We start from the raw sequence: 11711 nt of genomic DNA, 5'->3' as shown, positions 1-11711 counted from the left end.
CCCGGGGCTGGCTCGGGACACGGGATGGGCGGCCGAGGCTCGCCGTGCTGCAGGCACCTCGAAGGCTGCAGCCAGGAGAGGTGTGAGCGGCGGGCAGGGCAAGGGGGATCCCCAGCACAGCCACCGCATCCATCGCTGCCCCGGGCGGATCCAGAGCACAAGGGGAACTCCAGCGCTGCAGGACCCCGGGCGCTTCCAGACACAGCTTTTGGAAAGCAAAGGTAGTCCAAACGCCATAAATCCAGAGACAGAGCCCTAAGCACACCCGCGGATTAGGGCAAAACACAGCTGAGTGAGCTCCTCCCAGGGGTGGAAGACCTGGAACAGTGCAAAGGCGACCAACGATTGACATACATTCCCTTGGCGCTCTGACAATCTCCGTGAGCTGTCCCGGCAGAATCCAGCTCTCGGCTGTAGAACACTTCACTCCTGGTAGTCTGCGGCCCATTTCCCAGGTACTGTCCCTGCTGGAGCAGCAGAAAATGTCACTGCTACCCTGGTAACAAAGCCAGGCAAAGGGCTTGCTAACCTGAAAACTAAGGTAACCTTATGTGCCTCTCTGATTCACAGAGTTCCATGTTACACAGTGATGTTTCTACACACAAAACCCAAAATTAAAGTACTGCCCTTGTTTCTACTATGTTCTTTTGCAAGTCCATACCTGACCTCCTGTCCATCTTCACTCATTATACCTATCCCTATCATTAGTCCTTCCAACAACAACATCACATGCGGATCAGCTCCAATTTTGTTTTATTCTGTTTCAATATGAAAGTCTCTAGAATTCCCTATTCCATCCTACCCTTAAAAATCCCTATTACAGATGGAACATAAAAGGGACAAAAAAGCAGCCTTGAAAATATGAGGTGTAAATATTTTTCAGGAGGAATTTTTGCCTACAAATACTGGCAACACTATCAGCTCTTATATTAGCCTAGTGGAACTATTTAAGATGTCTTGGTAGAACAGTGACACCAAGGGCTAAAAACCACCATCAATGAAACTTTAGGAGGCTTTTTTTAGTTAGGTGTTTTTTTTTTCCCTATCTAAATCACAGAAGCTGAGTTGGAAGGGACAAGCAAGGACCATTGAATCCAGCTCCTGGCCCTGCACAGGACCATCCACAAGAGTCTCATGATGTGTTTAAGACCATTGTCCAAACACTTTCTGAACTCTGCCAGGCTTGGTGTTTTGACCACTGCCCTGGGAAGCTGTTCCAGCCCAACCACACTCTGGGAGAAGAATCTTTTTCTAATATCCAACCTAAACCTCCCTTGACACAAATTCAGGTCTTTCCCTCGGGTCCTGTCACTGTCACCACAGAGCAGAGGTCAGTGCCTGCCCCTCCTCTTCCCTTCAAGAAGAAGTTGTAACTGCAGTGAGGTCTCCCCTCAGTCTCCTCCAGGCTGAACAGACCAAGTGATCTCAGCAGCTCCTCACACAGCTTCTCCTCAAGGCTCTGCACTGTCTTTGTTGTCCTCCTTTGGATGCTCTCTTCCAGCTTTAAATGTAAACCCTTGAATGATGAAAGTGCAGAGCAGGTTGAGTGGAAGGACTATGGTGTAAAGGGAAACAGTTTTACCTGCAGCAGGAGCAGGAGTTTAACCATTTTGCTGTTTCAGCTCAGCTCTAAGTACAATGGTTTCTTCACTATTGCTCCAGCACAAGTTTGGTTCTTGCCCATGAAGTTGCAGGGTCCAACCCAGACAAGGGACTGTTAATCCAAGTTAAGGTTATTACGTGTTTCCAGAATAAATGGATTGTTCAGAGAGCAGATGCATGGGTATTTCAGCCTAAACCTTTAATTGGCAGAAATGTTTTGGTGTGTTGGCAGTACCCGTGGAGAAGCCAAAGACACTAAATGTGATGACACCCTTCTGTCACTTCCTGCTCATGGGTGCTGAAGGTGACTAAAAAAGAAATTAGTGAGGCAGTCCATGCAGTTACAAAGAAAACAAATATGACTTCACCCCAAGGCTTGTCCAATAGGACAGTGCTACTGCATTATGGTAAGTTACACATGGAAACTTAATATCTCCTTTGTAGGCAAACAGCATCTCCTTCATGTAGCTCATTACTGTGGACTCAACCTGACCACATAAGAAGAACAGAAAACTTTTCTGTCTCCAGTGAGTTGGCATCTGGTTTTGAGAACACAACTTCATGCTTTATATTTCTATAAAAAGCCAAACAAATAATACTAATTCAAGAGTAATTGTGGATGCCAGACAAACAAGAAACACCAGCTTTAGATTGTCTTCTAGAACTGGCAAAAGTATTACCCAGTTCTGACCACTTGGCATCCTTAGTTTTACAGCATCCTAGTAAAATCATTCACAATGGAAAAGGGAGGGAGGGATGTTAATGGCACCTAGCAATAATAGCCTTTTTAATGAATAGCGTAATGGCTGTGAACTCTACAGATTCACAAGTCACTACACTTTACACAGTTCAAATGTGCTTCACACGGTTGGGTTCTCTCAGCTGTATAAGAAAGAGAGCAGTTCTCTCAGCTCTCTTTCTTATTTAATTTCCCATACTTGTTTGGGATTTCTGGGAACTATTGGGAAGTCTAGCTGAGGGAAATGCCTAACACACTCAGGAGGAAGAGCACAATTGGTGACTCTGTGCAAAGTACCATCAAAATATCTAATTTACATAGTTTTAAGCACACATCACACTAATCTCCAGCATCCCAGTGTAAAAAAGACAAAAATCCTTTGCTCCACTGTGGAAATGGTGTACAATGTACAGCTCTGAAGCAAGACATACTGGTCCACAGCTCCACACATCCAGGCAGACTCACCCTTCCTCACTCAAAGGTGCTTCTCCATCAGCTGGCTTCCCAACATAAATGCATTTCTGCTATGCAACCCAGTTACTTTCTTCTGCTCATGGAAAGGACAGGTGACAGAGTAAATACAGCAGGAAGACCTGCATACATCTACTAGTGACTACTGCCAGACTTGGGAGTTTGAGGTATATTAATTCTGCCCTGCTGTGCAGGTCTTAACTCTTCTTGTTGTGGTTGCCAACAACTAATCTTAGTTAAGATTGTTGTTCTGGAACTAAAATAAATAAATTTGTCTGGGAATTTTATCTCTAAATAAGTTGGTTTCTCCTCTGAAGTAAAAGCTTTGTGTCCCATGACAGACTTGTACTTTCAGTTACCGCATTGCCTACTTTCTTCTCTGTCTGCATAAATTGGACCTTCTTAAATTACCAGAAGAAAACATAGATATAATATTTGCCTTTTTCTTGAAGATTTTGGTGTCATTTTGAATTGGGTATCACTCTCTGACCTGATGTAACTACTGTCAACATTTACAATGTGACGTACTTCATTGAACAAAGTCAAATTTTCATAGGCAGCATAGTTTGTAGATGAGCCATGCCAGCACACGCCCACATTTAAGTAAGCTCAAGAGAAACAACTTGCCAACAAGACCTCGTTTGTTTTCCCATCTCCCTGTGCTGACCCTTCCCGGGGTCACCCTGGACTTCTCTTTCCATTGGGTTAACGCTATGCTGGAGTTGAGCTGACCAAACCAGGGTGCTGAGGAGTTGGGCGGGAGCCGTAGGAGGAGCTGGGGCGGGGGGCGGCTGCGGATCGAAGGGTTCCAAGGAGAGTTCCGCGGCAGGCAGGGCACGGAGCCCGAAGCGATCCCGGCCCGCCCGTGGCGGGGAGCGGAGCCGGGATCGCCCCGGCGCCCCCCGAGCCCCGGCCGCGAGCGCAGCGCGCCCCCTGCCGCCGGCGCGCCGCCAGTGCGGGTACGGACCGCGCCCGCTCCGCTCCGCGCCCGCCCCGCTCCGCGCCCGCCCCGCTCTGCTCCGCGCCCGCCCCGCTCCGCTCCGCTCCGCCCCGCTCCGCTCCGCGCCCGCCCCGCTCTGCCTCCTTCGTTCAGGCTTTCGTTCTTCCCCAAGCCCTACCGCCCTTCCGAGGTAACGGAGATCACCGGAAGGGTGCCTCAGGAAGGGCTCACTAAGCAAGAGCGACGGACTTGGTTTGGTAGCGCTCGAGTGTTCTCGCTTCCTTTAGAAATAGGTCCTTAATGAAGTTAAAAATGTTTCGTCTGGAGGTTAACAAATGCGGGGCTGCTGCAACTAACGATACCACTGTGATCCGGTAAATAACGTATACAGATCGCTCCTGCAGAATTCACATGGAAACAATTTCCTCTCCTAGATAAATATTTATTCTCGTGATACATTTTTTTGCTTTTCTAAAGAATCATAATCTTTCTACAAAGTAATTTATTCCACGGAGTGGTTTATGTTGTCCAAAGGATTTGCAATTGCTTTCTCTCACAAGAGGTATTTGTTGTTACACACCATAATTACTTCCCCCATGGATAGCTTATGCCACCATCGCTGCAATCCCGGGCATGTCAGGAAGCTTTGCATCCTGCACCAACTCCTGAGTGGAGTGTGGGAACCAGGCTTCTATTCTACAGCAAAAATTTAAACCACAAAAAGTAACAACAACGTTTGTAATCTCCTATCCAAGTGTGAGAACCTAAGGGGTTCACTGTGGACAAGCTGTCAGAATTATGAGAGAACGTGGTTCCTTGAAGAAAACCTCTCCTCTTCCCCTGTGACCTCGATGCCGCTCTCCTCTGAAAGCTCACCCTACTGGAGTCGCTGCTCTGTCTGGCGGTGCTCCCTGGACTGCAGCTCCCCCTCGCAGATCTGCTTTCCCAAACGTAATTCCCGATACTCAGGTTTCAACCTGATGCACTAAAAACCTTTCATCTCAGTGCTGCTGAGCTCACTTCTGACAATAGGCGTGACACGGGGTTAAGAGGGGTACTTGTTCAGCCTCTTGAAGTCGGAGACTAAACTTTGAGTAGAGGAAGAAAAAAGCCACTTGAAAATGTCTCGCTGTGTGTGTTACGTAGGGTGGATGTGTAGGAAGAATTGCCTCTGCAGGGAACAGTTGGAGAACAACTTTGATAACAAACTGCACTGAATTCCCAAGATTATGTCACACAGTCTATTTTTATTTTTAAGAAATATTTTTAGTTCGCATTTATATTGTAGCAACATATATAGACCCTCCAAGATGGACTAGGGTTTGACTATAAATGCTCAAAGTAAAATTACAATCTTTCTTCTGATGAGTTACAAATCCTTGTAGTAGAAAAACCATTGATCAGCTTTGCCCATACCTAAAGAGTATAAGATTTTGCTCATAGTTTAGCAAACTGTCAGTCGAGTCACAGTATCTATTTCCTCATGGAAACCTAGCTAAGTTGGTTTAACAAAAAAAAAAAAAAAAAAAAAAAAAAAAAAAAAAAAAAAGAGAGAGAGAGAGAGAGAGAAGCTGCCCTTGGGCTTTCCTTGTAGCATTTTAGACCTTATTTATTTATTTTTATTCAACCTTGTTAATTTCAATCTATTTTCGGTTTAAAACGTAATATTAACTCTAGGGCTACATCTTCCTTAGTGCTACTGGGATCTGTCTGATGACTTCAGTAGAAGCCGAGGGCTGACACTTTGCAGCACCAGGTCTGTAACCCAGGGGGATGCATATGCAGGACAAGAGATAGGAAGCTCAGCTATTTGCAGGACAATCAGCATCCACAGGAGCTGCAGATTTGCTCCCTGGCCCCAGGGAGCAGTGTGAGCAGGTAGGACACGCATTCATATACATTGCCTGTGCTGGAAGGTGTGAAATCCTTCCATGCTGGCTTAACTAACAGGTATTCATTCCCCAGAAATTTCTGCTTTTTGTGTTGTCTACAATTTGTGAGACACAGACTATTCATATGTCCACCCATGTCCTATGTTGGTGTAATATGACTTCTTCATGAAGACTGAGGATTTTTGGAAGGGTAGCTTCATACCCTCAGCCATGAAATCAGGAATGAAGGACAAAAACTTCATTTATTATCATCAGGTTTAAAAGTCAATAAAATTATTTATATTTTTCATTTATAATTAAAGGACTAAATGTTTCTGGAGTAAGGATTAGTCCCACTGATTCATGTATCCTTTCATATGGCAAGAAAAACTAATTATATGATCTTGTCCTTAGAACAAAAACCTGTTTAATGAAACTGGGGTGATTAATGACCATAACTTCGAAATTAGTTTGGAAAGGTGGCATTCCAAACCCTCTCTCCATCACTCTGCAAGATGACTGATGAGAGAAAATCCTTCCTCACTGTGCTCAGCCTCCAAAACACAAGCAGAAATGTAGAAGAGCACTATAAATCTCAGTAAATTAATTGGTGTAGCTTTGTTAGCTGCTTCGTTTGCTACTAAGAGGGGAATCTGTAGTAGGATGTGATACAGCAAAGAAAACAATAATTATTAAAAGTACCAGAAAGTGAAACAGAGAAAAGAGGTGAACACAGAGTTCACTGCTTGTTTCTAGTCATGGTTAGCAAGCAGAACCTTATGCTCATAATGAAGCTTTACATGTGTTTGGTAGGAGTCCATACACAAATTGGGATCAGGGATTTCCCTCATGTTTAATTGGCAATCTGAGGAGAGAGGACAATGACATTTGTAGCAGAATCTAGTGGGCCATAAAGCCAGGCATGGTGACAGTAATATCAGATCAGCTGGAGATAGGAAGCTAAATTATGAAGGAGGATACATTATGAAGGACTATAAAGGTAAAGTTAAAACCACATTTCCTGCAGAGCTGCAAAGAGCTAGGAGAAGGACTCCGGAAAGATGGCACAGCTGATTAGCATTTTACTTAGTGAATTATTTTAATGGCATTGTAAACTCCAGTTTAAATTTCCTCCTGAGTTAGGTTTTGGGTTTTTTTATTTTTTTTCCTTCAAGACTTCTCCTGCTTTCATTGATTAATAGGCCATTTTAGATGAAGATAACAAGGAAAACCTGCTATCTTGAATTGGCAGGACTTACTCATTAGTCCTAGATAAGTCATTAACAAGTGTTAACAAGAGTGCCTTTTATTACCAACTACTCATTTTCTTTTCCTCCAGTGAGTGACTTTCAATCTGGTCTTTACACAAGAGCAAGAAATATCTTAAAAGCTATCCATGCCAGTATTTAACTATATATGTAAGTATTATCAGTTTAGTGATCAGTGTTGGCTTACAATAGGAGGGCTTATCTTTCTTTTTTTCTTAAACATTAGGCAAATAGCTTGTGTGAGAAAGAGAAGGAAAAATAGGATATCAGAATTTTTCAAATCAGTGAATTTGAAAGGCTGGGTGAAACAAATCAGGAAAAGGGTGTGTTAACCTGGCTAGAGGCAAGAGAGAAGGCTGTAGATGCTGGCTATGAAAACCTCACTTATTTCACAAGTTTCACACTTTAAATGTGTTCCCTTTGTTTTGGTATAAAATGAGGAGCGTAGGAATAACAGTAAAAAAAAAAAACCCACAAAAATTACTCCAATATTTAGAAAACAAGCATTGATCATTTTGTTAACTCACTTGTACTTTGTGAAAGATTAACTTGGTTTGTGTGACCTTCCTTTTCTTAAAATACAGCAGACTTCTGTATTTGCCAAGTAATTATTTTCAAAAGAAGAGCTACCTAGTTTGGGCTAGGTGCAGCTGAGATAAGGGTCAGGACAATTAGTTCTGTAGTATGAAACAAGAAACAGCTCTTCAAATAAACATCACACAACCAGATACTATACACAAAGTTGGACTGTGCAGGAGTGGCAGCTGTAGTTCTGGAAGCTGCAAACAATGAGTTCACCACAAGAAAAAAATGCACAAGAGTAAAAGCATAATAGTGATTGAGTGGCTAATGATGTTGAGTACTGACCATTATCTGCTGATCACATACATGGTGTATTTTTTATATATATATATATATATATATATGGAGATAACTTATACTGAGCATATCTGAGAGTCTGAGAGATGGCTGGAAAGAGTTCTCCCAAACCAGGGTGCTGCAATGCCCCAAGCACCCTATATCTTCTTGTGCTATGAGCAACATTGCTGATTTCTCTGCAGGTAGTTCTGCATCTAACAAATGCTTTAAGCATTCCAGGAATTGCAAAATAAAATTATAAATAAAATTTAAAATTAAAAAGAAAAAATTAGCTGTTCTAGTGGTGCCCAGTGAAAGGACATTAAGCTACAGGCACAAATTGGCAACACAGACAGTTTTCATCGAACATAAGAGTTTCATTCAGTCAAACACAGGAACAAGTTGGCCAGAGAGGCTGTGGAGTCACCATTATTGGAGATATTAAAAGCTCTGCTGAACACAACTCAGAACAATTTGCTCCATTTGACCCTACTTTTGAGCTGGGGCTTGGACTAGAATTTATCTAGAAATCCCTTGCAATCTCAGTTCTGCTGTTCTGTGATCCTGTGAAACTGAGAAAGTCAATGTCTCTCATTCAGCTCAGAATTCTCTGGGGTTAATTGAAACAAAATGTGATTTTTCAAATTGTCCTTGTATGCCATCAGTGCACATGGTGGCATAACCTGCCTGCAGAACTTTCTACTCCTTACACAGATGTACCTTCTCACCCTAAAATGAGAACCCAGCAGATACAATCTTCTGTAGTACTTCATGCCAAGTACATGTAAAAGCTAAAAGCTGAAGGAAGGAAGTTCAGAGGTGCAAGAAATGGCTTTGAGAGCATGAATCATGCTTTCTTTTTCCTTCCTCTCCTTTCTTCTCCTGCCTTCCTTTTCCTGTGCATGGTACTGGCTCAGGTAAATGTGGATGGCATTCAATTTTTAAAGCATTGCAGCAAAAAGAAAAGACGTGACTTCTCCTCTTCTCAGTAACCTGTAGCTTTCTAACTTGTCCAAATGATTTCTGTGCAGAACTACTACACTGTTTGTGCTGGCTTTGAAGTTGGCATCTCTTTGAATCCTGAGGTTTTCCCTGCACATTCCAGTGCTAAGAAAAGCAGGTATGTGAGTCAGTTCAATCCAAAAGAAAGGAAGGCTGTGAGGAGAGCAGAAGCTGGGTTTGTCAGGAGAAAACCCATGACATTTTGTTCTTTCAGTCAGGTGTGCTTGGCACCTGAAACTACTACCAGGAATTCTGCAGTGGCAAGAACAGAGAGTGGAGATAAAACAGTGCTGGTGGGTGTGTACATGTGAAAAGTGGAAATCTGGTTTCTGCAGACAGATGGTGGAATACAGTTTCGTGCAGCAGATTTTAGGGAAGAAACCAGGGAAAAACACCCTCACCCTCTCCCCCCCCACACAATAAAACAGCTAAATCCAGAGCTTACAGAATACAATAATAGAATATAAGAATATATATTCCTAAACACTTGTTAGAGATGCTTAAAAATAACTTTTATTTCAAATGGATGGTTTACATTTTTTAAATCAAACCTTTTTATGCCTTGCTTTTTAAGTGTGTCTAGGAAACAAACTGGATTCTGAGCATGGGGAGCATAGGGCAGAAAGATAAGAGATTAATAAGGGGAAAAATTCTGTTGCTATTTGGATAGGGGACAAAGTTTTCTTTTAAACACCTTTTCACTCGGCAGCTTTCAGGTCTTTACTTTTCCTTGTTGCTGTATTTTTTAGTCAAGCTGTTAATGGAAAATAATATAAGTTAAGCAGATCATCTCATTCAGGATAAAGAGAACACAATTACAATGTGGTGGTTGTGATACTTACAAACTTGAAAATGCCTTTTCTGAAGTTATATAATTGCTTGCAGTAAGAAAAAAAGGAAACCACAAAAATGAAACAAGGTTGTGCAAGATTATTTAACTATTATCGCTGACCGGAACCAAAAATTTTATCTCAATAAACAAGAGAGACTTGTGACTTTGTTCTTGTATTTGACAAAGCTCATTTTACACTAACCAAAAAAAGCCCTTCACTCAAAATAATCCACTCAGGCCCAGTCCCAGGTGCTCTGATGCCAATGTCAGCTCTGATGGGAATTCAAGAGCAGGACTGAGTGCATGTCTAACATGTAAGTGACATGATTATTTTCTCTATGCAGGCTTAGAATATAAAGTATAACTGAGTGATGTATTTCTCATAAAAAAATAAAAAAGTATACCATAATGACTCACCATTCTTTTTTTTTATTATTACATGTAACTTTTATGGAGGGACTAGAGAGACTTCATTCTAATTTTGAAATCTTGTTCTTAAAAACTACAGAACCATTTTTCCCACGCTGGTACACTTGTCCTTCCAGCTATAAACAGAGAGGCAAAATTTATATGCAGAGTTCTGGAAATCTCTTTACAGGATCTAAAAACAGCCTTTCAGTTTGTGAGAATTTTGCCATGATAAACTACATCTTATAGTTTGTTAAAATGGGAGTGCTGAGCATGACTGGAGAGAAGGAAATTCCACATCTCTGCAAGTAAATTTGTTGCTATTTCTAATAGTTACTAGGAAAGTATTTCCTAATCTCATCAGTAGGGCAAAGCTCAGTACTGGTGTCTTGAGACTTGGACTAGGCTAACTTGGAGAACACTCGATGAGGAGGTAGAAGAAAAAAGTACTTGATGCTGAGTTAGAAAAAGAAAGTATTTATTAGCAGGAACCTTTTATCAGTTTTTATATCGTGGCAACTTGGTATATGAGCAAACAAAGCAATGGTGTGCTGAGAGTGAAGTGAAGGTTACAATGGAATGTATACTTGCAGCAGCCTTGGAAATACTTATGAGGCAAATCTGCAGTTGTAGTGCAGAGGGGAAAAGGGGAAGGAAAAGTGATATAACAGCTGGAAGAAAAGGAGGAGTGAGGAAGAGGAGATAATCTTGCCCTGAGTACAAAAGGCCAGTGAGACTCGTTTTAAAACCCTCACTTTCAGTGGTACTAATTTACTTTGTATAATCCAAGACTTCCTTTTTTTTTTTTTTAAAGATGAACATACTTGTAGAGACACCAGCACACTAATGTCTGACTGTAGATAACAGTCCCTTTGAAGGACTTCTGGCCGCCTGTAGAGAACATTTTACAATTACTCAGCCCACAGCTCCGCATCTCCTACCCATGACATCTGCTTGTTCACATCAAGACAGGCAGCTGCGTCTTGGCAAATTCTGCTCCTGATTTACGCCTGACCCCCTGCAAAGCCAATAACCAAATGTAATATACAAGTGCTACTTTTCCCTCGGCACCTCTGCACGCTGCGGTTCCCTGGTGGGGTAAGGAAGGGATGTCCTGCAGCGGTTGGCAGAAGGGAAGGAAGTGGAGCGTGACTGGAGCGCGGAGCTGCTGCGTGGCTGCTGGAAAGGTTCTGGGGAGCACCGAAGTTCGGGGACGGATTATTAACGTGTTAATAACTAAGGCAGATACCTACACTTGGTAGTTTAAATGAGGGGGTCGCTTCACGCACTGGAATTTCGCGCGGTGATTGAACTGTAACACTTCACTTATTTTAAACGGTGTTTCTCGGTAAGCGAGCTCATGCGCCCGGCCGCTGATCGCCCCCCGGCCGTGCCTTCGGGCCGGGCTGCCGGCGGCACCGGGAGCGGGCGCTCCGCAAGCCCCGGAGTGTCCGTGCGCACCTCCGTGCACGGCGGCGGGGAACACACCGCCCTCCAAAGGGCTTCCCAAAGGAATAAAGGGAGGAGAGGGAAATGTTCCCACGTGCCGATAACAGCTCAACCGAAACACTCAAACGCGCCGACCCTGCCCACGTCCCAAGGCTCAGCCGCAGCTCGGCGCTCGCCCGTCCATCCGTCCCTCAGCTCGGGCGGGGAAACGGCCCCGCCGCTGCCGCCCGCGCTACCCGCGGGGCCCCGCCCGGGACACGGGCCCGGGGCG

General features: G+C 43.4%; 1 long non-coding RNA gene across 1 annotated transcript; it reads left to right on the top strand.

The window, feature by feature from the left end:
- Window positions 1–6970: 6970 nt before the first annotated feature.
- On the top strand, window positions 6971–11634 carry LOC135448341 (uncharacterized). The gene is made up of 4 exons (XR_010440424.1): window positions 6971–7041; window positions 8781–8869; window positions 9821–9897; window positions 10806–11634. It is a non-coding gene; the product is annotated as an uncharacterized LOC135448341 (long non-coding RNA).
- The last annotated feature ends 77 nt before the right edge of the window (window positions 11635–11711 follow it).

The sequence above is a fragment of the Zonotrichia leucophrys genome, chromosome 5 (genome assembly GCF_028769735.1).
Source record: "Zonotrichia leucophrys gambelii isolate GWCS_2022_RI chromosome 5, RI_Zleu_2.0, whole genome shotgun sequence".
Lineage (NCBI taxonomy): Eukaryota > Metazoa > Chordata > Aves > Passeriformes > Passerellidae > Zonotrichia > Zonotrichia leucophrys.
This window is presented reverse-complemented; position numbering and strand designations above follow the sequence as displayed.